The sequence below is a fragment of the Oncorhynchus keta genome, chromosome 24 (assembly GCF_023373465.1).
Source record: "Oncorhynchus keta strain PuntledgeMale-10-30-2019 chromosome 24, Oket_V2, whole genome shotgun sequence".
NCBI lineage: Eukaryota > Metazoa > Chordata > Actinopteri > Salmoniformes > Salmonidae > Oncorhynchus > Oncorhynchus keta.
In genome coordinates, this window is record NC_068444.1 from 24,346,775 (window position 1) to 24,373,945 (window position 27,171).

Here is a 27,171-nt window from a genome sequence, read left to right on the forward strand (position 1 = left end):
TCGTTCCTGCTGAATGGAAAGAAGCTATAATGGTCCACTTACCTCAAATCAAGTCACCCTCCATCAGTGAAGGCCTATCTCACCAACCTCTCTTCTGAGGAAAGCAGCTGAGAGCTTTATCACTGAATGAACTCTTACCGATATCCTACCCCAGATTGACACCTAGCAGTGAGGATGTCTTGGATAGTTCAATCTGTGCCACTGACTTAGTCTGCTTTAAATCCAGTTTGTCTACAAATTAGTAATTGATATGTTGGATTCACGTCTCCATCTCAACCAAAAATCTAAGTTAGAGAATAGGACTAAATAAAAACACTTTAATTAAAGTGCAATTAAAGTTTGATTTGATTTAGTCATATTCTTTAACTTAGATTTCAATTATTAATTTGTAGCAAATGGAATTAAAGCCAGACTTTAATTTAGAAGTCAATAGCACAGGTGGAACCATCCAAGCTTAAACTAAATCTAAATGTTGATATTTGGTTGTGTTGACAACCAAACATAATTCATTATCACTTTTGAAATACAATAAATAGCCTATTCACTTATTGGCAAGTTGACAAATTACAGTGGCAAGAAAAAGTATGTGAACCCTTTGGAAATACCTGGATTTCTACATAAATTGGTCATAAATTTGATCTGATCTTAATCTAGGTCACAACACAGTCGGCTTAAATTAATAACACACAAACAATTATGTTTTCATGTCTTTATTGAACACACCATGTAAACATTCACAGTGCAGGGTGGGAAAAGTATGTGAACCCTTGGATTTAATAACTGGTTGACCCTCCTTTGGCAGCAATAACCTCAACCAAACATTTTCTGTAGTTGCAGATCAGACCTGCACCATGGTCAGAGGAATTCTGGACCATTCCTCTTTACAAAACTGTTTCAGTTCAGCAATATTCTTGGGATGTCTGGTGTGAACTGCTCTCTTGAGGTCATGCCACAGCATCTCAATCGGGTTGAGGTCAGGACTCTGACTGGCCACTCCAGAAGGCGTATTTTCTTCTGTTGAAGCCATTCTGTTGATTTACTTATGGGTTTTGGGTCGTTGTCCTGTTGCATCACCCAACTTCTGTTGAGCTTCAATTGGCGGACAGATAGCCTAACATTCTCCTGCAAAATGTCTTGATAAACTTGGGAGTTCAATTTTTTCATTGATGATAGCAAGCTGTCCAGGCCCTGAGGCAGCAAAACAGCCCCAAACCATGATGTTCCCTCCACCATACTTTACAGTTGGGATGAGGTTTTGATGTTGGTGTGCTGTGCTGTGCCTTTTTTTCTCCATACATAGTGTTGTGTGTTCCTTCCAAACAACTCAACTGTAGTTTCATCTGTCCACATAATATTTTTGCCAGTAGTGCTGTGGAACATCCAGGTGCACTTTTGTACATTTCAGACATGCAGCAATGTTTTTTTTTTGGACAGCAGTGGCTTCTCCGTGGTGTCCTCAAATGAATACCATTCTTGTTTAGTGTTTTTCATATCATAGACTCATCAACAGAGATGTTAGCATGTACCAGAGATTTCTGTAAGTCTTTAGCTGACACTCTAGGATTCTTCTTAACCTCATTGAGAATTCTGCGCAGTGCTCTTGCAGTCATCTTTGCAGGACAGTCACTCCTAGGGAGAGTAGCAACAGTGCTGAACTTTCTCCATTTATAGACAATTTGTCTTACCGTGAACTGATGAACATCAAGGCTTTTAGAGATACTTTTGTAACCCTTTCCAGCTTTATGCAAGTCAACAATTCTTAATCTTAGGTCTTCTGACATCTATTTTGTTTGAGGCATTTTTCACATCAGGTAATGCTTCTTGTGAATAGCAAACTCACATTTTGTGAGTGTTTTCTATAGGGCAAGGCAGCTCTAACCAACATCTCCAATCTCATCTCATTGATTGGACTCCAGGTTAGCTGACTCCTGACTCCAATTAGCTTTTGGAGACGTCATTAGCCTAGGGGTTCACATACTTTTTCCAACCTACACTGTGAATGTTTAAATGATGTATTCAATATAGACAATAAAAATACAATAATTTGTGTGTTATTAGTTTAAGCACACTATGTTTGTCTGTTGTTGTGATTTAGATGAAGATCAGATCAAATTTGCTGACCAATTTATGCAGAAATTCAGGTAATTCCAAAGGGTTCACATACTTTTTCTTGCCACTGTATATTTTGGATTCATGCCTCCAACTCAAGCAAAAATCTAAATTAAAGAATGGGATTAAGCCAGTGGCTCAGATGGAACTTTACAAGCAGTAGATACATCTCCTTTAAATGTTGATATTTGGTTATGCTGTCAACCAAACACAATTCAACATGACCTTTGTAATACAGTAAATAGGTTAGTGTAACTATACATTTCTTTTTATGTAATCATATAAAGCGTGGATAGGTTGTTGCAGTTCTGTTGAGATCTTCACAATTCCAGAATCTTGAACGGCGTTGATCACTTGCATCATGTACTTTTAATGTTATCTCAACTGAAAACCAAGTCATTTGTTTCTGCTATTAGATGAAGCACAGTGATAACATATTAATCTGTGGTATAAATAAACAAAATATCTGACTGTTTGTATTCCTGTTTGAACTTGTCTGTGATTTTAAATGGTTGAGTGCGCAGTGATAGACATTTGCGGTAGGTGACAACAACCAAACATCAGACATTGTTTTTCCATTGTAAATTGGTTGTGCTTTTCAATGGTTAAAAGCATAGTGATGACACATTATAAATTCAACTAACTTTTGTCTGTCTTTTTGAGTGGGTGACAATAGGTTGTAATCTTATTGATCAACGTCACAACCAAATATTACCAAGTTACCCACCTTGAAATGACGAGATGTGCCCAGTGGGTATTGCTCTTACAGACACTCTTACAGACATTAATATTAAAGACCGACAGACATCTGTTTCTCGACAATAACAATGTAATTTGCAACATCCGTATAATAATATTCCAGTCCAAAATACTACTTCACACCAACACACCTCCCAGTGTTGGCACTAGCTACACCTGATCAACCTCAGGCACTACCGGAACAACCAGCAGTGGGCCACCATTCTGGGGCTGTAGCCGCAGCCTTCCACCTATCAATTACCTCTGCCTCTGCCACCACACTCCTCCAATCTAGTTTCCTCCAATCCAGCCTCTGCCCCAGGCTCCTCCTCCAGCCTATCCTCATCCTGTAGTGCCCCCAGCATGTGGTGTATCCAATCCAACCACCCTACTAGGCAGAAGACCATACAGAACAACAGAGGGTCCAACATTTCCACAGCTAACCAGAGAGGGCGAACTTTGAGTACTTGTATTCAATTATTAGCAATGGAACCTTGAATCGAGTACTCGTGTACTCGTGCCGATCCCTACCTTCAAGGAGATCAAGGCAATGGACCTTCCACCTATCAGGTAAGGATATAGCCACGCATTTGATGACTTTGTCTTCCATGTTGAAACACTGGTTGGGCTCCTGAAAACCATGGGCTATCAAGGTTAAACTGAACTCCTGTGTGGCTCCCATGATGAGCTTGTATTGTTCAGCTAAATCAAACATTTCATCTGTTGATCCAGCACAAGTGCTATATCCTATAACCTGCCAGACTTCTCCGCCCGGCTCTTTTTTTCAAATACAATACATTTTCCACGTTGATTCAACGTCATCACCAGGGCTGGGAATTGTTAGGGACATAATGATATGATATTATTACGATACTATGATATGCATTGCGATGATCATGATTCTACAGTAAGTGTGTTGCGATTCAATACCGGAATTTTATTGCAATTCCATGCTGCAGAGGGACTGAAATAAGTGAAAATAACAAATTGGCTCCCTATTTAAAAAGGTGGAGAAAAAGCTATGAAGGAAAAATACTGAAGTTTTGGTGCAGGTACAGCCAACTAGTGCAAAAATAATTTTGTGATATCGTCAAAATTATTCGACATGTCTTCCTAAATAATATGTATGTGTAACTATGTAATATGTATATGTAACTGTCAATTTTTACCCCATCACTAGTCATCTCATTTAATAATTGGGTTGAAATGGCGTGGAAACGATGTTGATTCAGACAGATTTTGACCAGAGGGAAGTCAAACTCGTTCTAGACCAGCCAAGACCCTCAAGTCAATGACCCTTTCAAGAAGGTGGCTGATGTGTCCTTACCCCTAACCTCTGGCCACATATTCTCCAACAAATAAAGGTATTCACTTTGTCAGTAACGCACAACATGCATTTACCAACAGGATAAGGAATGCTGGAGTGAAAACTGTTGCTTATGAGCAGAGTGGGAACTGGTCTGGTGAGAGGCAAGAGAGGGGTGTGGACAGAGATTGGGGTGAAGACATAAACCTTCACAACAAAAACATTGTGTAGTGTAACCAGAGAATGAAGAGTAAGCGAGACCCCACTCCCTGTTATTTCTGGTTCAATGAAAGTCAATTAACTAAGTAGACCAGACCCAGCTGCTATTGCATTGGTGTCTATGGGAAACCCACCCCGTTAAGTAGACCGGAACTGACCATTTTATTTCAATGGTAAATGCCTGAGTGAAATATCTTCATTTATCCACCATCTTTGGTGTAACTCATAGACAGTGGTGTAAAATACTTAAGTAAAAATAATTTTTAAAGTACTACTTACAGTTGAAGTCGGAAGATTACATACACCTTAGCCAAATACATTTAAACTCAGTTTTTCACAATTCCTGACATTTAATCTTTGTAAAAATCACTGTCTTAGGTCGGTTAGGATCATCACTTCATTTTAAGAATGTGAAATGTCAGAATAATAGTAGAGAGAACAATTTATTTCAGCTTTTATTTCTTTGATCACATTCCCAGTGGGTCAGACATTTACATACACTCAATTAGTACTTGGTAGCATTGCCTTTAAATTGTTTAACTTGGGTCAAACGTTCCGAGTAGCCTTCCACACACTTCTCACAATATGTTGGGTGAATTTTGGACCATTCCTCTGACAGAGCTGGTGTAACTGAGTCAGGTTTGTAGGCCTCCTTGCTCGCACACACTTCAGTTCTGCCCACAAATGTTCTATAGGACTGAGGTCAGGGCTTTGTGATGGCCACTCCAATACCTTGACTTGGTTGTCCTTAAGCCATTTTGTCACAACTTTGGAAGTATGCTTGGGGTCATTGTCCATTTGGAAGACCCATTTGAGACCAAGCTTTAACTTCCTGACTGATGTCTTGAGATGTTGCTTCAATATATCCACATAATTTTCCATCCTCATGAGGGTGGCAGTGTAGCCTAGTGGTTAGAGTGTTGGTCTTGTAACCGGAAGGTTGCAAGTTCAAACCCCCAAACTGACAAGGTACAATCTGTTGTTCTGCCCCTAAACAGGCAGTTAACCCACTGTCCCTAGGCTGTCATTGAAAATAAGAATTTGTTCTTAACTGACTTGCCTAGTTAAATAAAGGTTACATAAAATGATGCCATCTTTTTTGTGAAGTGCACCAGTCCCTCCTGCAGCAAAGCACCCCCACAACATGATGCTGCCATCCCGTGCTTCACGGTTGGGATGGTGTTCTTTGGCTTGCAAGCCTCCCCCTTTTTCCTTCAAACGTAACGATGGTCATTATGGCCAAACAGTTCTATTTTTGTTTCATTAGACCAGAGGACATTTCTCCAAAAAGTATGATCTTTGTCCCCATGTGCAGTTGCAAACCGTAATCTGGCTTTTTTATGGCGGTTTAGGAGCAGTGGCTTCTTCCTTGCTGAGTGGCCTTTCAGGTTATGTCTATATAGGACTTGTTTTACTGTGGATATAGATACCTTTGTACCTGTTTCCTCCAGCATCTTCACAAGGTCCTTTGCTGTTGTTCTGGGATTGATTTGCACTATTCGCACCAAAGTACATTAATCTCTAGGAGACAGAACGTGTCTCCTTCCTGAGCGGTATGACGGCTGAGTGGTCCCATGGTGTTTATGCTTGTGTACTATTATTAGTACAGATGAACGTGGTACCTTCAGGCATTTGGAAATTGCTCCCAAGGATGAACCAGATTTGTGGAGGTCTAAATTAATTTTTAAATTATTTATTTTTATTTTCTCATGATGTCAAGCAGAGGCACTGAGATTGAAGGTAAGCCTTGAAATACATCCACAGGTTGTCACATTCTGACCTTAGTTCCTTTGTTTTGTCTTTGTTTTAGTATGGTCAGGGCGTGAGTTGGGGTGGGCAGTCTGTTCTTTTTTCTATGGGATTTCTGTGTTTGGCCTGGTATGGTTCTCAATCAGAGGCAGTTGTCAATCGTTGTTCCTGATTGAGAACCATACTTAGGTAGCCTGTTTTCACCTTTGAGTTGTGGGTGATTATTTTCTGTTCTGTGTTTTGTGTATTCACCGTACAGGACTGCTTCGTTTCGTTCATTGTCGCTTTACTGTTTTGTTTCAGTGTTCGATTGTTCTATTAAATCAATATGGACACTTACCACGCTGCGCATTGGTCCTCACCTTCTTCCACCACAGACAACCGTTACACAGGTGAACCTCCATTTGACTCAAATGATGTCAATTAGCCTATCAGAAGCTTCTAAAGCCATGACATAATTTTCTGGAATTTTCAAAGCTTTTTAAAGGCACAGTCAACATAGCGTACATAAACTTCTGACCCACTGGAATTGTGATACAGTGAATTATAAGTGAAATAATCTGTCTGTAAACAACTGTTGGAAAAATGACTTGTGTCATGCACAAAGTGGATGTCCTAACCGACTTGCCAAAACAATAGTTTGTTAACAGGAAATTTGTGGAGCGGTTGAAAAAGAGTTTTAATGACTCCAACCTAAGTGTATGTAAACTTCCGACTTCAACTGTAAGTACTTTTTTGGGGTATCTGTACTTTACTCTTTATATTTTGACAACTTTTACTTCACTACATTCCTAAAGAAAATAATGTACTTTTTACTCCATACATTTTCCCTGACACCCAAAGGTACTCGTTACATTTTGAATGCTTAGTAGGACAGAAAATTGTCCAATTCACACACTTATCAAGAGAACAACCCTGGTCATCGCTACTGCCTCAGATCTGGCGGACTCACTAAACACAAACGCTTAATTTGTAAATTATTTCTGGGTGCTTGCAGTGTGCCCCTGGCTATCCGTAAATATTTAAAAAAACATTACAATTGTGCCGTCTGGTTTGCTTAATATAAGAAATGTTTTATTATTCATACTTTTGATACTTACGTATATTTAAGCAATTACATTTATTTTGATTACTTAAGTATATTTAAAACCAAATACTTTTAGACTTTTTCTCAAGTAGCATTTCACTTTTACTTGAGTTATTTTCTATTAAGGTTTCTTTACTTTTACTCAAGTATGACAATTGGGTACTTTTTCCACCGCTGCTCATATAGATCCTATTAAATTAATAGTATTATAATTCCTAATTCTATGTTGTAACTGACTAATAAATCAATACCCTAGGAACGATGCACAACACATGATGTTTCTGATTGTCATAAATAAATGGATTTGATTGATTGGACTGGCCTTAAATGACCTTTGATGGAATAGCCTAAAATGACCTTTTAATGAGACAAGAACCATAAGCCACTTATGATTTGCATTGAAACGGTTAATAGTTCACTGACAGTACTGTCTTCTGAAAACAGGAAAGTCTGTCAAATAAGTTAACTTTCTCAATTGCCAAACAATAATCAAATCATTAGTAGACCCATTTCTAGAATCATAGTAAAAGGTCTGAATACTTATGTAAATAAGGTAAGAAATTAAGAAATGCTAGCGGCCATGAGTAAATTCAAATGTGAGTTGGTTTCGGGGTGTGGTTTGATGTGGGTGTCTTGTGTGTGTGTGTTTGTAGGTGGGAAGAGTTAGCCAAATTATTTAGCCAATTAGCTTCAGCTGGCTGGTGTGGACCTGACTTTGACTCTGGGGCTAGTTAGGGACCGTTAATAAATACATGTAAATGAGACAATATTTTCATGTTGCACACATTTAAGTTTTCTCATTAAATGCTTTTAATATTTGTATATGAATTTCTACAATTCATAGTTGGTTTGAGATTTTTAAGTCATTTAAATTTAGAGCTATCGGAATTTGAACATGTACATTGTGTAATTTGCCAATGGTCCCTAACTAGCCCCAAAGGAATATTCAAAGTCAACCCAAATTTACCACAGGCATTACAATTGTCTTGCATGTAGCTGCACTCTGAATTTATATTTACTTGCATGTTGCAAGCTGTGGGCATGTGGGCAGGATTGAAACACACCCAACCTTCATTTATGCTGTGATGCAGTCACAACCACAAGTCTCACACAACTCAGTTTTGGAGAAGACTGACTGCATGACCGAAATTGTACAATTTATACTTTGTAGTCAATTTTGATAGTAGAATAAATGTTTCTGATTCATAACGATGCCACATTGACATCTAACCGGTGCTGTAGGGGTGGGTGAGGGGTCAAGGGATGGGAGCGGCCCACTGTGTTGTGAAATCTCAACTAATCACAGCAGATACCTCAGTCACTCCAGGGGCTTCTTGCAATGCCAGCTACTGCCTACCGCAGTATATTGTAGTGTTTATTTTTGTCATAAAAATGTGTCAGTAAAACATAAGTGATTTTTGGTTATTTAATCTCATATCATACTGAAATGAGTGGCCACCAATCAGTAAACAAAAAATGTAGAGCGCTTAATAATGGAGCTTACTTTTCTTCTTTAGTCAAAATAGAAACTTGTAATTAAAGAGAATAAAATTTCAGAATAGTTTTTTAGTTATTGATTATATATTCAGCATTTACTTAGTTTGCAAGCAGCTATTTTTCATTTTTAATCATTGTGTTCAGAAAAAATCTATTACTCTCCCCAATGCTGCGGAATTATTATGCCGTTCTAAGAGAAAGTATCGCTGAAAGAAAGTATTGAAATTACACAAGTAAATTCAAAGAACAAAACTTTCCTTCAGTGAGTCTGAGTCATTGAAAAATTGGTAAAAATGATGGACTGACGGGATGATTGTCACGTTCTGACTATAGTTCTGTTATTTTATTCTTTGTTTTAGTATGGACAGGGCGTGAGTTGGGGTGGGCAGTCTCTTTGTTTTTCTATGTTGGTTTTTGTGTTCAGCCTAGTATGGTTCTCAATCAGAGTCAGGTGTCGTTAGTTGTCTCTGATTGAGAAGGTAGCCTGGGTTTCACTTTTGGTTTGTGGGTGTTTGTTTCCGTGTATTTGCTTGGGCCACACGGTACTGTTTCGGTTTTGTAAATTCACATTGTTTTTTCTGTTTAGTGTTCTGAGTTTTAATTAAAAATCATCATGAACACTTACCACGCTGCGCTTTGGTCCTCCTCTCTTTCTCCCGACGACATCCGTTACAATGATGTCACTGTTGAATTTGAATGTCCTTGAATGTCCTTGTCAGGATGCTCTCATGCAGAATCAAACAAAAGTGTTCAGATCAGGGAGGGACCATCGTTAATGTCAGGCAGTCTGAAGTTCACACATTAACAGAGCGTACATCCCGCCACTGTTTTAGTAAACAAACAGCTGAGGGTTGGGGCTGGAGAAATGTAACCACTCTCAAATTCATAGGCAGTGCTATGGATGCAAGGACTAGCCATTTGTGATACTGTATCAAAATGAGTTTTAACCATATTTGAGGCTATACAGTGTTGGTTTAAAATTACATTGTTTGCAAACAATGGAGTAAAACAAGCTATTGTTTTGGGTTCTGACAGTTGAACTAAGCTCACGAGGCATTTCTAAGTTATATTCTTCAATAATAAATGGGTTTATATCAACAACAAAAAATGGATGTAGCAATCGCAGATTGCCATTTGTGCAATGCATAATGCATAATGTGCTGTCACTTTAATCTACATGAAGCAGCAAGTAAGACAATATAAAAAAAAATTGGGGGAAAACCATTATTATTTTAATGTATTTATTTGAACACATCCTATTTCCTCAAGGTGAAAAAGAATCCCTGGGGACATTTGCTGTGCTGCATTGTACATTTGTAAAAGTATTGCAACGTACAGTGATGTTGATGTGTACAGTGGAGTGCATTTGGATATTTCAAGTGAAGTTTGATTTCAATAAAATCCCTTTAGTGCTATAATGGGTTAACAATTAGGTTTTCAGTTTTGTAGAGCTGTTTATATGGTAATGAGTGGGCCTTAGGTGCCAGTGTCGTCAAGGTGACAGCTTCATCAGACTGAAATGAATGTGAGATGTTCATGAAGGAATAGCCACAGCAAAATGCGTTAATTTGCTTACTTAGAAATCAGAGATATCTTATATTTCTTTAGAGAGTTGAAAGATAATTAAAATGCTTCTTGCAAATTGCATTGTTAAAGGCAATGAAGGTGAATGTTTTCGTTTACTAAGCTTCCTTAATATTCTTTGTTTATAGACTTCAAACATATCCATACTTTATTCCTCTTTACCAGTTATGTGATGTATTTGGAGCATCAATTATATTGTACAATATTTGCACATTATTCTTTTTTGAATTCTTCAAGCTCTGTCAATTTGGTTGATCATTTCTAGACAACCATTTTCAAGTCTTGCCATAGATTTTCAAGCCGATTTTCAGTCAAAATTGGAACTTTGCCTATCAGGAACACTCAATGTTGTCTTGGTAAGCAACTCCAGTGTAAATTTTGCCTTGTGTTTTAGGTTATTATCCTGCTGAAAGGTGAATTGGTCTCCAAGTGTCTGTTGGAAAGCAGACTGAAACAGGTTTTCCTCTAGGATTTTGCCTGTGCTTAGCTCCATTCCACATTTTTTTCATCCTAAAAAAACTCCCTAGTCCTTATCAAATATAACATTAATATGTAATGTTTTGTGGATGAAACAAAGTGAGTAAATGTTTAACAGCTTGACGTGAACTATCACATCTTTAGTCTAAGTTTCACACACTACCAAGCCTGTCTTGAATAGGATTCATACCCTTGTAACTGAATGGAATGTTTGATCCAGGGGAAATTGAAGAGTTACCACCAATAGGCTATACCTTTGATTTGATTTCCACCTCTAAATATGCTGTAGTCAATTCACACAGCAAGGGAGCAGGCTTAGCTGATTTATTGAGGGTAGCGATTAAAATGAAGGCCTGAATCTTGTTCAGTGTCCAAGGATAACAAGGCTTGCTTGCAGTTTCATGCTTTCAAACATAATGATAGGCTCAGAATCCCCCAGATGAAATCATCTCCCTCTCTTATCCACTTGACATTTCATACGGAATACAGATATCGGCGAAAACAGGCTAAATATTATGTTTAATGGCTCCTCAGGAAATGCCAATGCTAAGATATATTGACTCAATAAAAATATAAAGTATCGGGGTGTGAGCAAAATGCTGATGAGATGTCTGTCACACACTATGGTACTGAATCTATTTTGACATCCACAGCCTATGGTACAAAAATACGGCATGAAAGGTATTAATGACATGAAAGATGAACTGCAATATGACATCTTGAACCAAAGCAGGTCAGCTTCCTACTTACAGAAATTGGCATAAAGAAGTTCAATCAGCCTAAACTGCCTGGGCAGTCATTCTCTTCCTCATTCAAGCAAATAAATTAAAACCATACAGATGCATTCCAAATCCATTGTTTTTAGCAATCAGGGGAAATGCAGAATAAGCTTCAAATTAGAAAAGAAAATCCCCCAACAAAAACAAAACCTCACTTCTCGCCTCGAGCCATCCATGCTTTCACAAAAACTAGAAAACAATCTGGCATTTGGAATCCCTCTCGGAAGAGAGAGAGAGAGAAAGAGCAAAAAGCCATGCACGATTGAAAAGCCATGCACCATTAGAAAAAAGGGTTATTTGGGGTATATAGAACCTTATGATTCTTTGGACGAGATTAAAGAACCCTTTACTGAAAAACTTTATATATACAGTACCTTCAGAAAGTATTCATACCCCTTGACTTATTCCACATTTTGTTGTGTTACAGCCTGAATTTATAAAAAATGAAATACAGATATCTCATTTACATAAGTATTAACACCCTTGTGTCAATACTTTGTAGAAGCACTTTTGGCTGTGATTACAACTGTGAGTTGTTTGGGGTAAGTCTCTAAGAACTTTGCACACCTGGATTGTACAATACCTGCCCATTATTCTTGAAAAAAATATTCAAGCTCTGTCAAGTTGATTAATGATCATTGCTAGACAGCCATTTTCAAGTCTTGCCAGTGACTGGGTGTATTGATACACTATCCAAAGCCTAATTAATAACTTCACCATGCTCAAAAGGGATATTCAGCATCTACCAATCGGTGCCCTTCTTTGCGGGGCATTGAAAAACCTCCCTTTGACATTATGGGGTATTGTGTGTAGATCAGTGTCACAATCTAAATGTAATAAATATTAAATTCAGGCTGTAACCCAACAGAATGTGGATAAAGTAAAAGTGTATGCTGTATACTCAGTGAAAGCAAACAACCTTGAGGATGATGTCCCTAACCCCGAGTGTAATGGGGATTTTAGACAACAACAGAACAAAAGCTAAGCCAGTCACATAAAGGGGGAGATGGAATTCATAGTTTTCAACATTGTTGCCGAGGTCTGAGTGGCAAACAGCAAGGTTCATAGAATCATGTGCTGTTGCAAACTAAATGCTAGCTAGAAGCAAGAGGAAATCATTTGTTTAATAAAAGCATACTCTTGGGGTCGTTCGTAAATGCAGAGCAATGTACTGTAAGATTTAAGTTTGCTCTTGGAGCGTTCAGAGCGCACACTGCACTGGGCACTCTGGCCGAGGAATAGCATTGATCCGAGCATTTTGACCTCACAAAGGCAGTCAAGCACCCAAGCTAACTGGCTAAAGATGGCTAGCTTGCTAGCTACTTCCAGACACAAATGAGAGAACACCTCACTCTGACCATTTAACTCGTCATAGAAGAGCTGGTTAGGCTGTTTTCATGTTATCTGGAGTTGGTGACTGTAACTGTGCTGCTGGCAACAATTTAATTATGTTTTTTTTTACTGTGTTCACTGACACAGGTCATATATTTAGCGGGTGTTGCTTGTTTGTAAATTCATTAGTTATTCTGCTCTCTGGCACACTAAGTGCTCTGGAATCGGAGTAGATAGCCAGAGTGAATTTAGGAAGGCACCCTTAGATAAAAGGGGTTATATTTATAGAACATTTTGGTCAATTCAAAATGTAACTGCCATTCCTATTAAAAAACCCACTGCCATTCCAGCATGACCATTCAAGGAGATGATTGTTGAACCAACTTGGAAGTAGCCTACCAATAAGCACATTATTTTTCAATGTGTTAAGAAAAGTTTATTATTTATTTCAAATATATGAGGCCAAAGTAATATGATAAACTATAGGCTTGATAAATAAAGTTGAAACTTGATTAGAATTTGAGCATGTTTGTAAACTTGGCTATCTAAACAGAAAAAGCAAGGCCACTTTAGGCTAATTCACCACTTTACTAGCTAGCCAGCAAACTCTTTCAAATAAACATTATTTGCTATTATGGGATATGCCAAATAAAGCTACAGACCCAGACTGACATTGTCAATTAGCAATTGTTACTTTTATTTCAGTATTTCAATGTGGAATTCATTGAGGGGACTATGTTGTGCGGCAGGTAGCGTAGTGGTTAGAGCGTTGGGCAGTAACCGAAAGGTTGGTGGATTGAATCCCCTAGCTGACAAGGTAAAAAATCTGTCTTTCTGCCCCTGAACAAGGAAATTAACCCACTGTTCCTAGGCCGTCATTGTAAATAAGAATTTGTTCTGAACTGACTTGCCTAGTTAAATAAAGGTTAAATAAAAAATGTAAGAAATGAAAATGTTTCATGAAGTCATTAGAAGACTGAGGTATGTATAAATGATTTATAATAGATTATGTATAAGAAGTCTTGGTGATTCAATAGCCTCTGCTCTGTCTGACATTAACTTAGAACTATCAGAGGCTGAGGATCTCTCTTTCGGCGGCTGCTGCTGCTACTGACAGCCACTGTTCTTCTACAGCTTACATCTGCATAGGCTTTTGTCTTCGTTTTGGCAGATTAACTCAAGCTTATTTCTGAAGATTAATTTATGTTTTTGCTCCTTTTTCTCTACAACTAGTCTTGCAACAACCCATACTGTACTGACGGAAGGCTGCCTAGCGTCTTTGGAGTTGTACCTGATGCAGGAGTTTGACCTGTGGCCGAAAAGTGGAATTGATCTGACAACTGGAGGGCTGCTGGGTTCACATCCTTAAAACATTCCCCTACTGTTGGGCCCTTGAGCAAGGCCCTTAACCCTTCAACATGCTCTCCATTCCGGGGCGCTGCACTGTAGCTTGAACCTATGCTCGTCTCAACTGTATGTGTGAGGTCTGCTGTTTATGGGGAGTAGAAGACACATTTTTGTTGTTCATTGTAACTAATGGGCAAAGTTGTATTGGATTGCATTATATTCTAAAGAAGTCAGCCAGAGTTGACATGGGCCATCATTCAAACAAAGAGATGTCTCCCTGGCCACCAGTGCAAATTTTCAAACTGTTTGAATATAATGCTAATACATTCCAAAAACTATGCTGGTATATTTTATTAAATGATGCTGTTAGTTAAAAAATTACTATTTAATAGTAGCAGCCATAATTCATAAATGGCACCATGCAGGATTCTTTATGGAATCATTTAGGTTCAGTGAAGAAGAACCTTTAGGGTTCTGATCAAAGAACCCTATGAAATGGTTCTGTATAGAACTTTTAGCGATTCCATATATGAAGCAAGCAATATCACCTTTTTGGTTCTTTAAGGAACCTTTTTTCTAAGTTTGTGAGAAACCTGTTGAAACTAGCTGTCAGTGGACTGACATGGTGTATGCTCTCAGGAGGCCAGACCCACTCTGGTTTGGTCATAATCATAGCCAGTTGCTAAATAATTTTATCAGGAAAAGATTTGTTTGGGGAATTTTCTAAATTCTTTCAATATTGTGTATTTCCATTTCGGCTCTACGCTTAGAAATGCCCGTCTGGAGCAAAATATCCCAATTTAAAACGCTCCAAAAACAGTGTATAAAATTCTAAAAACAGGCAATTATGGATAACAACTGAAATGATTTTTAATGAAACTATCTCAAAACAGTGATTTCTAAAAGATTTGGTCAACTCCGTCAGATTTGTCTAAAATCCTAAATTAATCAGGAATGAGTAGGGTCAATTACAGCATAAGGACCCCCTATTCATGTCTTCATTGCATGTAGTGCAACAAGACCACTCATGGTCTGTACATTTCTATACTTTTGATAGATTTAAACATACACTATTGGAATCACCATGGTATGGTCACAGTCACAACCATTAACTGCCAATTCCATCTGCCTGATAGATTACAATAGAATATACATTTTGGTTAAAATATGTTACATTTTATTAGAGTTTAGAGTTATAAAGCAATTTAGGAAAATCTAGATTGCTACTGTATAACACTTGAATGAAGAAAAATGCCATTTTTGTCAACTTTGTAAAACATCAACTCAATCATATATGTGTCTAACATCAACTCTGTCAGAGTGCTGAAGGATCTGATAGAATGGATATGTTTTTATTAGGGATTTTCAAATGAATAATTTGAAAATGTTTGTATTCAACTTTTATTTTTAAAGGCAAAAATATGACTGTTTTGAATATCTGTTAACGACTCTGTCAATGGCTTGTCAACTTCGTCACTGATGGCTAATACCCTTAAAGTCGAGTTTTTTTTGTCAAAAATCGGAGCAAATATTTTATTAACTTCTCTGCAACATATGCTTAAACAATTGAAGCATTTGCTGTGCTAAACCTAAGGAATCATGTTTATTTTAGAAATGTTTTATGTTCTAAATCTAGTACATGCCAGAATGCTGACAAAATTAGCCCTGGAGCACTTAATAGGGCTATAAAACTAAACAAAAATATGTAACTGATGGATCCCAGGACCAGTGCAAATTTGTATATTTAAATAATCTAATGTTAAAATTAAACAAGCAAGGCCTTCAAACACTTGTTGAACAATAATTGTACAAATAAAATGCCCTTTATGGTGTCTGAAGTTAAAATACAATTAGGCTGTTTCTTTACATGGTGTGATAGCTGATACTTTGGTCTTTGTGGGGGAATTTTTTTTTAAATAGCATGAGATTAGCTATAAAACTATACATTTTTCTCTCTGCCCCATGGCAAAAAGAGGGAGCCCTTGCTGGATCACTGGATCAGCATTATCACAATACAGTATGTAATTACCAACTGGATTTAATAGGTAATTGAAATGACCAATGGCAAAAGTACATCAAACACTCATTACGAGAGCTCTACATAATTACATTACACAAAACAAGCAAGGATTAAAAACCATAACATCCCTCAGTAGAGAAAATTGCTCCCCTCAGTATCTAATTTACACGTACTGCTACTCAACACTGGCTGTATATGACACAGGTGATGTTATGGAAACTCCAATCCCAGCAGATGTATTACATAATACTGGCACATACAGTACACTCTTAATACACTCACATTAACAGTGTTAGTGTTCATGTGAGTGTATTAAGAGTGGACTGTATGTGCCAGTATTATGTAATACATCTGCTGGGATTGGAGTTTACATAACATTACCTCTCTCACATTCAACAATTAACATTTTACCTCTCTCACATTCAACAATTAACCTTCTCTAACCCAGAAACTGTTTATGATGAAACAATTAACGACAAACTGGGTTCTTTATTTCCATCATACATTCTTCATTTAAATAATTAATAACAAGTGTGTTTAAAATTGGACATTGGTCAAATTGGGTACTGCAGTCCAATGTTAGACAGGTGTGTGCCTTTATTGCATCCCATAATAGTTCTGGAATCAAAAAATGCTGCCTTTTTAATTGATTTTAAAAAAAACAACATTTTGTTCGAGTTAAATATTGCCCACCACCGTATCCTGTCTTCCCAACAGATTAGACAGGATCGATTCAGCTCTATTAAAGTGTGTTCCTTGCACAAAAAGCTAGAGAAACACTGCATCAGCTCCCAGAGGAAATCACTGTTGGGCTATTAGGCTCCACTGGTCTAATCAATCACATCTATAGAGTCTCAGTTCCATTTATAGCATTAATTAACCTTGGCTTCAATCAAAAACAGTGGTACATTTCCCATTTAAATAAATGTTAACTCACCTTCAAAGAACACACACAAATACAAAAAAACAAGAAATCTAAGCCATATTTGAACATGGAATTAATGGAATGTTTGAGTAGGTCTATGAATCAGTAATAATAGCTTCCTGGAAAGCGGGCTTCTGGAAAGTCACTTGTGGATATGTCCAATAGACACTAATTGAGCTGATAGTATAGTCTATTACGGCAGATGAGATTGTCCTTCTCCTGGGAATTTAGGAAATGGGTGTTTATCAAGGCACAATTACAGGCCTGACAGCTCTAATTGGGGAGAGAATCTTCAGTAACTAGTTTTTACTTAGTCACAGCCAACATGGGATATTATTCAGTTTGGTTTCTATTTAAATTCCTAAAATCCTTCACATGAAATGAGTGGACCATGATTAATTTACATGCTTCTAGAAATAGGGATGAACTAACTATATATTCTCTTGTCTAAATACATATAGGTATACAACAAGAAGATGTATACAGGCAAATGCTTCTACAAATCCTCTTGTCTGTCCTCTGTAATCACTCATAGGTAGATACTGTACATCTCTGTTGCTGAGCATTTCTCAGAAGTAGGTAACACTTATCTTAGCTTCTATCAAATTGTTGTATTAATTCCTCATCAATCATGTTGGCAAACACAGAACTGCATCTGCTATGGATCATCACTGGAGGCTTCGTGCCATGGATCATCACTGGAGGCTTCTTGCCATGGATCATCACTGGTGGCTTCTTGCCATGGATCATCACTGGTGGCTTCTTGCCATGGATCATCACTGGTGGCTTCTTGCCATGGATCATCACTGGAGGCTTCTTGCCATGGATCATCACTGGTGGCTTCTTGCCATGGATCATCACTGGAGGCTTCTTGCCATGGATCATCACTGGTGGCTTCTTGCCATGGATCATCCCTCGAGTGGAGAGACACACAGGAGGCCTGGCTCTGGGAGCAGGCACAGGACTCACCAGGCTGGGGAGACATACAGGAGGCTTAGTGCCTAGGATTGGCACAGGGCTTACCAGGCTGGGCAGACGTACAGGAGACCGGGTGCATGGAGCTGGCGACACAGTACGTGTAACCGCAAAGCATGGTGCCTGAAAGGTCACATACTCCTCAAAGCGACTGTCGTGCTCCAGACTCCAACCTCTCCAAACTCTTTCGTCCCTCTCCACCTCCAACCACTCCTCGCTCAAATGGTCCAAGAAATCCTCCTCGGTCTCGGACTCATCCCTCAGCACCGATGCCCACGTCATCTGCCCCCTTCAAAAAATATTTTGGGGCTGCCTCTCAGGTTTCCGTCGTGTCCTCTCCTCCTGACCACGCTGCTTGGTCCTTTGGTGGTGGGAAGTTCTGTCACGGCTGTTGAAAGAACTGGACCAAGGTGCAGCGTGGTGAGCGCACATATTCCTTTTTATTTAGGATGACGCCGACAAAAACAATACAAACACAACCATGAAGCTTAAGGCTATAGTGCCAACAAACAAAGACAACTTACACAAAGACAAGTGGGAAAAGGGCTACCGAAGTAGGTTTCTCAATCAGAGACAACGATAGACAGCTACCCGGCCAAAACATAGAAATACAAATTATGGAACATAGAATACCCACCCCAAATCACACCCTGACCAAACCAAATGGAGACATAAAAAGGATCTCTAAGGTCAGGGCGTGACAGACAGGAGGAAAAAGTGCTAAATTGTCATACTGGAGTAAAAGTAAAAGATACCTTAATAGAAAATGACTCAAGTTAAAATTAGTCACCCAGTAAAATACTACTTGAGTAAAAGTCTAAAAGTATTTGATTTTAAATATACTTAAGTATCAAATGTAAATGGAATTGCTAAAATGTACTTAAGTATCAAAAGTCAAAGTAAAAGTATAAACCATTTCAAATTCCATTTTCAGACGGCACAATTTTTCATTTGTCGGATATCCAGGGGCACACAACAACACAATTGACAAAAAAGCATTTGTGTTTAGTGAGTCCATCAGAGACAGTAGGGATGAACAGGGATGTTATCTTGATAAGTGTGTGAATTTGTAACATATACGCTGGGAGGCGGAAAGCAAGTGCAGGTGGTGAGTTTAATAATAAACGGAGCATCAAACAATATAACCAACACGAATAGAATAAAGATATGAAACACATAAACAATACTGACTGGGTAAAGAACCTAAGGGAGTGCCAGATATAGGGGAGGTAATAAGTGAGGTAATGGAGTCCAGGTGTGTCTGATGATGACATGCAGGACCGTGTAATGATTGATACTAGGTGTGCATTATGATGGATCCCAGGACCAGTGGTTAGTATACTGACGTGACGTCAAACGCCGGAGGGGAGGAGACGTAACAGAATTAGACCATTTTGCTGTCAAAAATAACAACGAATACTTTTGGGTGTCAGGGAAAATGTAAGGTGTAAAAAGTACATTATTTTCTTTAGGAATGTTGGGAAGTAAAAGTAAAATTTAGCAAAAATATAAATAGTAAAGTACAGATGCCACAAAAAACTTAAGTAGTACTTTAAAGTATTTTTTACTTAAGTACTTTACACCATTGATGATAGCAGAATTTACATTACGTACCTGAATTCTACAAACCTATTGCCTGATGACTTATCCTGAATTTAATTCCGCTGCTCTATTCATCGCTACACATTTTCAGTCTGAATTTGCCATCATAGAAGTTGTTTTTGTGACGTTAAAACGAGGGGCATTGTACAAAACAAATTAATCAGCAATTGGATTGTCTAACAAATCTAGCCAATCAGAGTGTCAAAGTTAATAACGTCATCATGTAAGCGGGCTCTTCCCCAGCCCATCAGTTTCTGGGACCAATCAGAACGGTCAGAATGTGTTTGAGTTCCAGAAGTCGCCGGGCAGGGAGGCAAATCCAGACTCACGGTTGAAAATAAACGTTCGTGCGCATGGCGTTTGGCTGGAGCGATGTGGATGTGTAGCCAGACAAACGAATTTAGAGAAATGTCTCAGAAATTATATTTTTTCACAATGCAAGATTCAGTCAACAGAACGCTTCTTATGATGCTGCTACTCCCTTGGTAAAGTCAGACCGTAACCTTCCATAAAATACATTGCATTACATTCCAAATGACACCCTACGTAGGGCACTACTTTTGACAGGGCACTGGAAAAAATGAATACACTATATAGGGAATAGGGTACTGCCGCAGGTGTGACTGATTGCCTCGCTAAATCTCATAGCAATTTCATTGGTTAATACGTTTCCTGACCTACAGTATATAAAACCCCCGTTTTCTTTCTGTTTGAGGGGCGGTTGCTCACGGGAGGTGATGCAGTCCAGAGGTAAGGTGGTTTCTGGGAGTATGGGGGGTGCTCAAACTGATCCTTGGTTTCTACTTCACTCTGCCTGTTCAACTCAAAAAGAACCAAAAGAACCTGTCACTTTTCCACCTCTTGACATTTGGCATAGTCTGCAGGATCTGGGCCACTGAGTGGGCAGTTGTAGAGTAGTTTGTTTGCTTTTGACGTTTGTTTCCCTACAGGATGACCTATGTAGTCCTGGGAGTGGCAGGGCCGAAGATGGAGCTTTCCCCAATTGTTCTCTATGAAGACCCAGCATGTCCGAACTGGCCTTGAGCATTTTGAGGTGCCCTACGGGTGTTGGCTCAGCAGCCCTGAGACATGGTGTACATTGTGTTGTGGTGATGCCAAGGGGGTTAAGAGTCCAAGACAGCACTGCCAGACAGGGTGGTCCACTCAAGTGGGTGATGGGTGTGGCTGTGAAAATGGGGGGGGGGAAGAGTTCAGGAATCACCCTCCGGTACACAGATGATTTCGGTGGCAATGAGGGGCTGAGGAGATTCTGGCGTTTCCATGGTTTGCTCAAACTCTTACCTAATCTATGCCTCACTGGGAGTCCAACCATACAGATGAACATGTCCTCATAGAATAGTAACAATATTATATATACAAGTCCCACTTCCAAGGTCATCCACAGCACCCACCTCCTCTGTCCGACATGCCAGCACTGAGAGATACAAAAAATCCCCCATGAGACTCTTTTGAGTCTTCTCATCTAAGTTCTGTGTAATTGTTGTATGTCATTTGGTATTTATTGATGTTAGTCCATACCTATGTATTTCAGTGTCTTACTGCCATGTGGGTATATTAAATGTCAAACTTGAATGCACCCATGGAATAGAATACTGATCGAACTCATAAAAATGTCTTTCTGGGAATCCTGCACACACACACACACGGTAAAGCGTCAGTGTAGCGCCGCTGAATGGAGAGCATGTTTTGGGGTTAAGTGCCATGCCCAAGTGCCCAACGGTAGGGGATGTTTCATTGGCTGGTGTTTCTCTGTCAAGGAAAAACGATTACTGATTGAGATTCAATGAGTGAGACCATAGTCAGCTTTTCTGAGGACATCGGACAAGTCTTAATTGTCTCCCCCTGGTGCTGGTGGATAGATCAAGATGCTCCATCTGACAGGCTTAACGTTTTGCTACTTTTTGCAAATATGTACAGAATATCACATTGTCCTCAAATAGTTAGCCCTTTAACAGTCTTCGAGGTATGTTTACAAAAATAAAGTGACTGGGCGACTTTTGTTTGAATTAGACTGCAGCATTAAGATTGTAAAGTGCGACCCTTTAGAATTCAGGATAGTTTCACTAAGTATTTTCATCCGAGCAACGTTTGCACCTAATATTTCAGTTGGGAATAACAAACAAAGTGAATGGAACAGTATTACTCCTCATTATAAATATCAGCACTTGCACTTCCCAATTAAAAGGCCTGCACTATGTTTTTCTTTCTCAGCACTGAATAATCTGAATACATTTGGGGGAACCAATAGTCTGTTGAACAAGAAAGATAAAAGGGGGAAAAGTGTAGAATTACACACCAAAATATTTGGGCCTCTCCAGTGTTCCCTCCTAGGCTTCTAGATTTGGACTTAGTATAATGCACCCACCCTTAGCGGCATTGGTAGAAAGCGGATGTTTCCGGTTTTCAAGGATACAGTATTTTCAACCTAACTTCCCTTTCCCCTGAATAACCGATGTGTGGACTCAGCCCAGGCTTCTTTTACGCCTGCTACTTTAGGTGAAGTATAATGTAATGATACAGGGATCCAATCACATCTACCATGCTGTAGGGCCCATTTTTTGGCAAATGGGATTATATACATGGAAATTAGCCTCCCCATCAATTACACATTGCTCAGCAATTTAAGAGCCCCCAGGTTTGTCTGGTTTTATCACCATGGAAACACCGCAGTTCATTGCACTCATATAAATACATTTGAAATGTAAATAAGATGAGTATAATAAAGCGTTTCATGCTTTCTAGTAAGCATCCTTATGAAGACAAATGCATGTAATGGGTAGCAGATGGTCTAGTAGTAACTTTACAGTAGGTCTCCTGCACACACTTCAACAGATGGGGCACTCAATTAGACAGTCTGACTGGTGAAGTTGTCCCTTGTAAACTGTCAAACTGTCAATTTGTGAGGGAACCTATAACTTTGAAGAGGAGACTGTCAAACGCACCCCAGTTGATCTTGATGGTGTATATAAGTGTCTCTCCCATTTCTCTCATTGGCCTTGAAAAGGGCTTCTTGCTTGAGGCCTCGCTGTGTCACTGGAGAAATGGGAGCGTGACTGATTAGTGCATCATCACTTTTTTCTGATGTCCTCTTTCATTTGCATTTCAGAATACATGCTAAATACTCAAGAAGGAGCCTTGGGTTTTTATTTAACCATTCACTTCAAATCCAATAGTGCAACACAGAAAAATCCCAGAGGCTGAATCCAAGTATTACACAACTACTGTAGTCTAGTTATCAGTATAAAAAAATAAATATAAATTAGAAATATGTCGTACTCTCTGCTTACAACAGCAGAATGCTCTGAGAGCAGCTTGATCTCACAAGCTCTTGACAATATTTAAATGTAGAAATGTTACATTCTTTATGGGAGACATGCCTTGTAAAAAATAATCACATTCACTCAACAAAATGAAGACTTCAAGGATGCAAGAACCGTGTAGGGTTAAGGTTATGTGGCAAAGAAGGGGGTCGAGTGATAAGTGGCAGATATGTGAGAGCAGAACTAATAAACGGGCTCTGCCCGATCACTAAAATGGCCACCCCTGTCAGAACTACAGATCACAAAATGGCCGACCGCCAAAACTAAAAGTCCCAGAAGCAAGGGGAAACCTCAGAAGGTGGAGCCGACTCACAGATAAAGGGTCAAGAAAAACCAGGAAGAGGAAGAGAGAGTGCTGGAAGGAGCTATGAACAATAAAGAAAGATACTATAGAGATTGGCTGGATTTACTGTGTATGAGCTGGATTGTTTTGGACTTACCTGTTGGCGTTTGGACCTGGACCTACCGAGATCCCGATTCGTGTACCGAACCCTGCTATCCTTGACCTCGCCTACGGCCTGGGTGGACCAGGACGGAGAAACAAACACACAGGTACTGTCCTGTTCGAAAGAACTCTCATTCTTGGGTGATTTGGTGACAGTTTACCACTTAGTTTGTGACAAACGCTCCTAACCTTGAAGAGGTTTGCCACACGTGGTGGAGGATGCAGGCATGGACTAACATACCACTGGTTAGGTAGAAGGAAAAAATAAATAAATGTTCAGTTAGCACTCCAAAGGGGAGTCAGGTTTTTTTTTGTTTTGGCTTTGTTTGGTTAGGACAGTTTTTCAGGAAAATGAGTATGGAGGGAGCCATACAGGCCCTGTTACAAGCGGCGTCCGCCCAACAAGAGGCAACAAGAGCTCAACAAATAGTTCATCAGGATGCAATGCGAATGTATCAGGACACGTTACAGATCCAGCACCGCACCAACCAGCTGCTCACAGAAGAGCAAGAGAGAAACACCCGGGAGTTAAGAGAAGGCCTAAAGGGGCTAGCGGACCAAATTGGGGCTCAATTATCAGCTGCAAATACCCAGAGGAGGGCCAATCATTTCCCTCAGAAAATGACAGCGCAGGATGATGTGGAAGCATATCTTACCACCTTCGAAAGGACGGCAGAGAGGGAGAAGTGGCCGAAAGAAGAATGGGCAGGGCTTCTGGCACCATACCTGGCAGGGGACGCTCAAAAAGCGTATTTCGACCTGGAGTTGAAAGATGCACAGGATTACGATAAACTAAAGGGGGAGATCCTGACTAGACTGGGAGTGACCGATACCGTGAGGGCACACCGCTTCCACCAGTGGTCCTGGCCTGGTTGAACGGTATTGTACTGCAAGAACAGCTGAGCAGGCACAGGAGGAAAGATTCCCGTTCCCCAGGCATGGGCGAACCAGCGGACAGGGTAAGGCTGTCCCAACATATAGAGGGGGAAGAGAGCAGCGTGGGGCCATGAGGAAAGAATAAGAATCAGGCCGAGACACTAAGGGAAAAAAGGGAAACCGGGACTGGGTGTCGAGGGGGTATCCACCCCGAACCCCTATTATCTGTTACAATTGTAATCAACCAGGACATATTGCAGCCTACTGCCCTATTAAAGAAGAGCCAATGCAATGTAACCTTGGTGAAAATGAAGATGATATACGGTATGCATGTCCTGTTGTAACCACTGTACTTGAAAGATCAAGAAACAAACATATGTGCAGGGTGAAGGTTGAAGGGAAAGAGGTTGAAGCACTGCTGGATTCCGGCAGTATGATAACCCTGGTCGTTGCAGGCCTAGTGCCGACTCATAAACTGGATACAATACAGGATATCAGTGTTACATGCATTCATGGGGATACCCGTCTGTACCCCACGGCCTTAGTGAGCATACAAACAGAGGACGGTCTGCTGGATTATGAGGTCGGCGTGGTCCCAAAGATGCCATATGATGTAATATTGGGTAGAGACTTTCCTAACTTTGCAAAGTTAGGCCACAAGAATGGCATATTTGAGAAGCCAACAACCCTGACCAAGCAGGAAGAAGCATGGGGCCTTCAACCAAAGCCAAGAAAAGAGGTCTCCCAGGGGACAACATCACAGGTGCTAGTAGGGGAGGAGGAGGATGAATTTGCAAACCTCGCTGATAACGAACAGCCCGGTACTAGTGGGGCTGGGGTCGATCTGAATCCAGAGGACGACGATCTAGAACCAGCAGACCTGGCAGAGTCCTTGACTAATTTTGGGACGGCCCAAAACCAGGATCCAACCCTGCAACAAGCCAGAGCAGATGTGCAGGTCGTAGATGGTACTCCCATAAATGGTGGGATGATGCCTAATAGTTTTCCCCACTTCATCATGAAAAATGTTTTGGTGTACAGAGTCTCTCAAATAGGGGTTGATGTGGTGGAACAGTTGTTGGTTCCCACTCGGTACCGGAGGACAGTACTGGATCTAGCTCATGGGCACATTCTGGGTGGACACCTTGGTATCGATAAAACCCGAGACCGGATTGTAAGGACGTTTTACTGGCCAGGAATTCAAGCTGAAGTGGCTCGGCATTGTGGAAAGTGCCCAGAGTGCCAGTTAACAGCTCCCCGACCAGCTTTTAGAAGACCGTTAGTGCCACTCCCCATAAACGAAACGCCATTTGAGAGGATAGCGATGGATTTAGTGGGCCCACTACCCAAATCCGCCAGAGGGCACCAATACATTCTGGTCATTCTAGATTATGCCAGTCGCTACCTAGAAGCCATTCCCCTTCGGACGATGACTTCCAAAAATATCGCAAAGGAATTAGTGCTCTTGTTCACCAGGGTAGGGGTTCCAAAGGAGATCCTTACCGACCAGGGGACCCCTTTATGTCCCGCCTTATGGCGGACCTTTGTAAACTGTGGCAGGTGAAATCAAATCAAATTAAATCAAAATCAAATGTATTTATATAGCCCTTCGTACATCAGCTGATATCTCAAAGTGCTGAACAGAAACCCAGCCTAAAACCCCAAACAGCAAGCAATGCAGGTGTAGAAGCACGGTGGCTAGGAAAAACTCCCTAGAAAGGCCAAAACCTAGGAAGAAACCTAGAGAGGAACCAGGCTATGTGGGGTGGCCAGTCCTCTTCTGGCTGTGCCGGGTGGAGATTATAACAGAACATGGCCAAGATGTTCAAATGTTCATAAATGACCATCATGGTCGAATAATAGTAAGGCAGAACAGTTGAAACTGGAGCAGCAGCATGGCCAGGTGGACTGGGGACAGCAAGGAGTCATCATGTCAGGTAGTCCTGGGGCATGGTCCTAGGGCTCTGGTCTGAAACTGGAGCAGCAGCATCCAGGTGGACCGGGACAGCAAGGAGTCATCATGTCAGGAGTCCTGGGGCAAGGGAAGGAGAAAAGGAGAGAAGAACGCACACTTAGATTCACACAGGACACCGAATAGGACAGAAGTACTCCAGATATAACAAACTGACCCTAGCCCCCCGACACATAAACTACTGCAGCATAAATACTGGAGGCTGAGACAGGAGGGGTCAGGAGACACTGTGGCCCCATCCGAGGACACCCCCGGACAGGGCCAAACAGGAAGGATATAACCCCACCCACTTTGCCAAAGCACAGCCCCCACACCTCTAGAGGTGGTGCTGAAACAGTTGAGGACATCGGTTTACCATCCTCAGACGGACGGGCCGGTTGAGAGATTCAACCGAACCCTGAAGTCAATGCTCAGGAAGTTAATCGAAAAGGATGGGAAGAACTGGGATTGCATGTTGCCGTATCTGATGTTTGCCATTAGAGAGGTTCCTCAAGCCTCGCTGGGGTTTTCTCCCTTTGAGCTGGTATATGGGAGGCATCCCCGGGGAATCTTAGATATCGCCCGGGAAACCTGGGAGCACCAATCCACCCCGTATACTAGTGTCATAGAGCATGTCACGGCAATGCAAGACAGGATAGCCACAGTCATGCCCATCTTCAGAGAGCACTTGAGACAAACACAAGAACACCAGCGGCACACTTATAACCGGCAGGCTACCCTGAGGGAATTTCAACTGGGAGATAAGGTGTTAGTGCTGATCCCTACGGTAGAGTGTAAACTACTAGCCACAT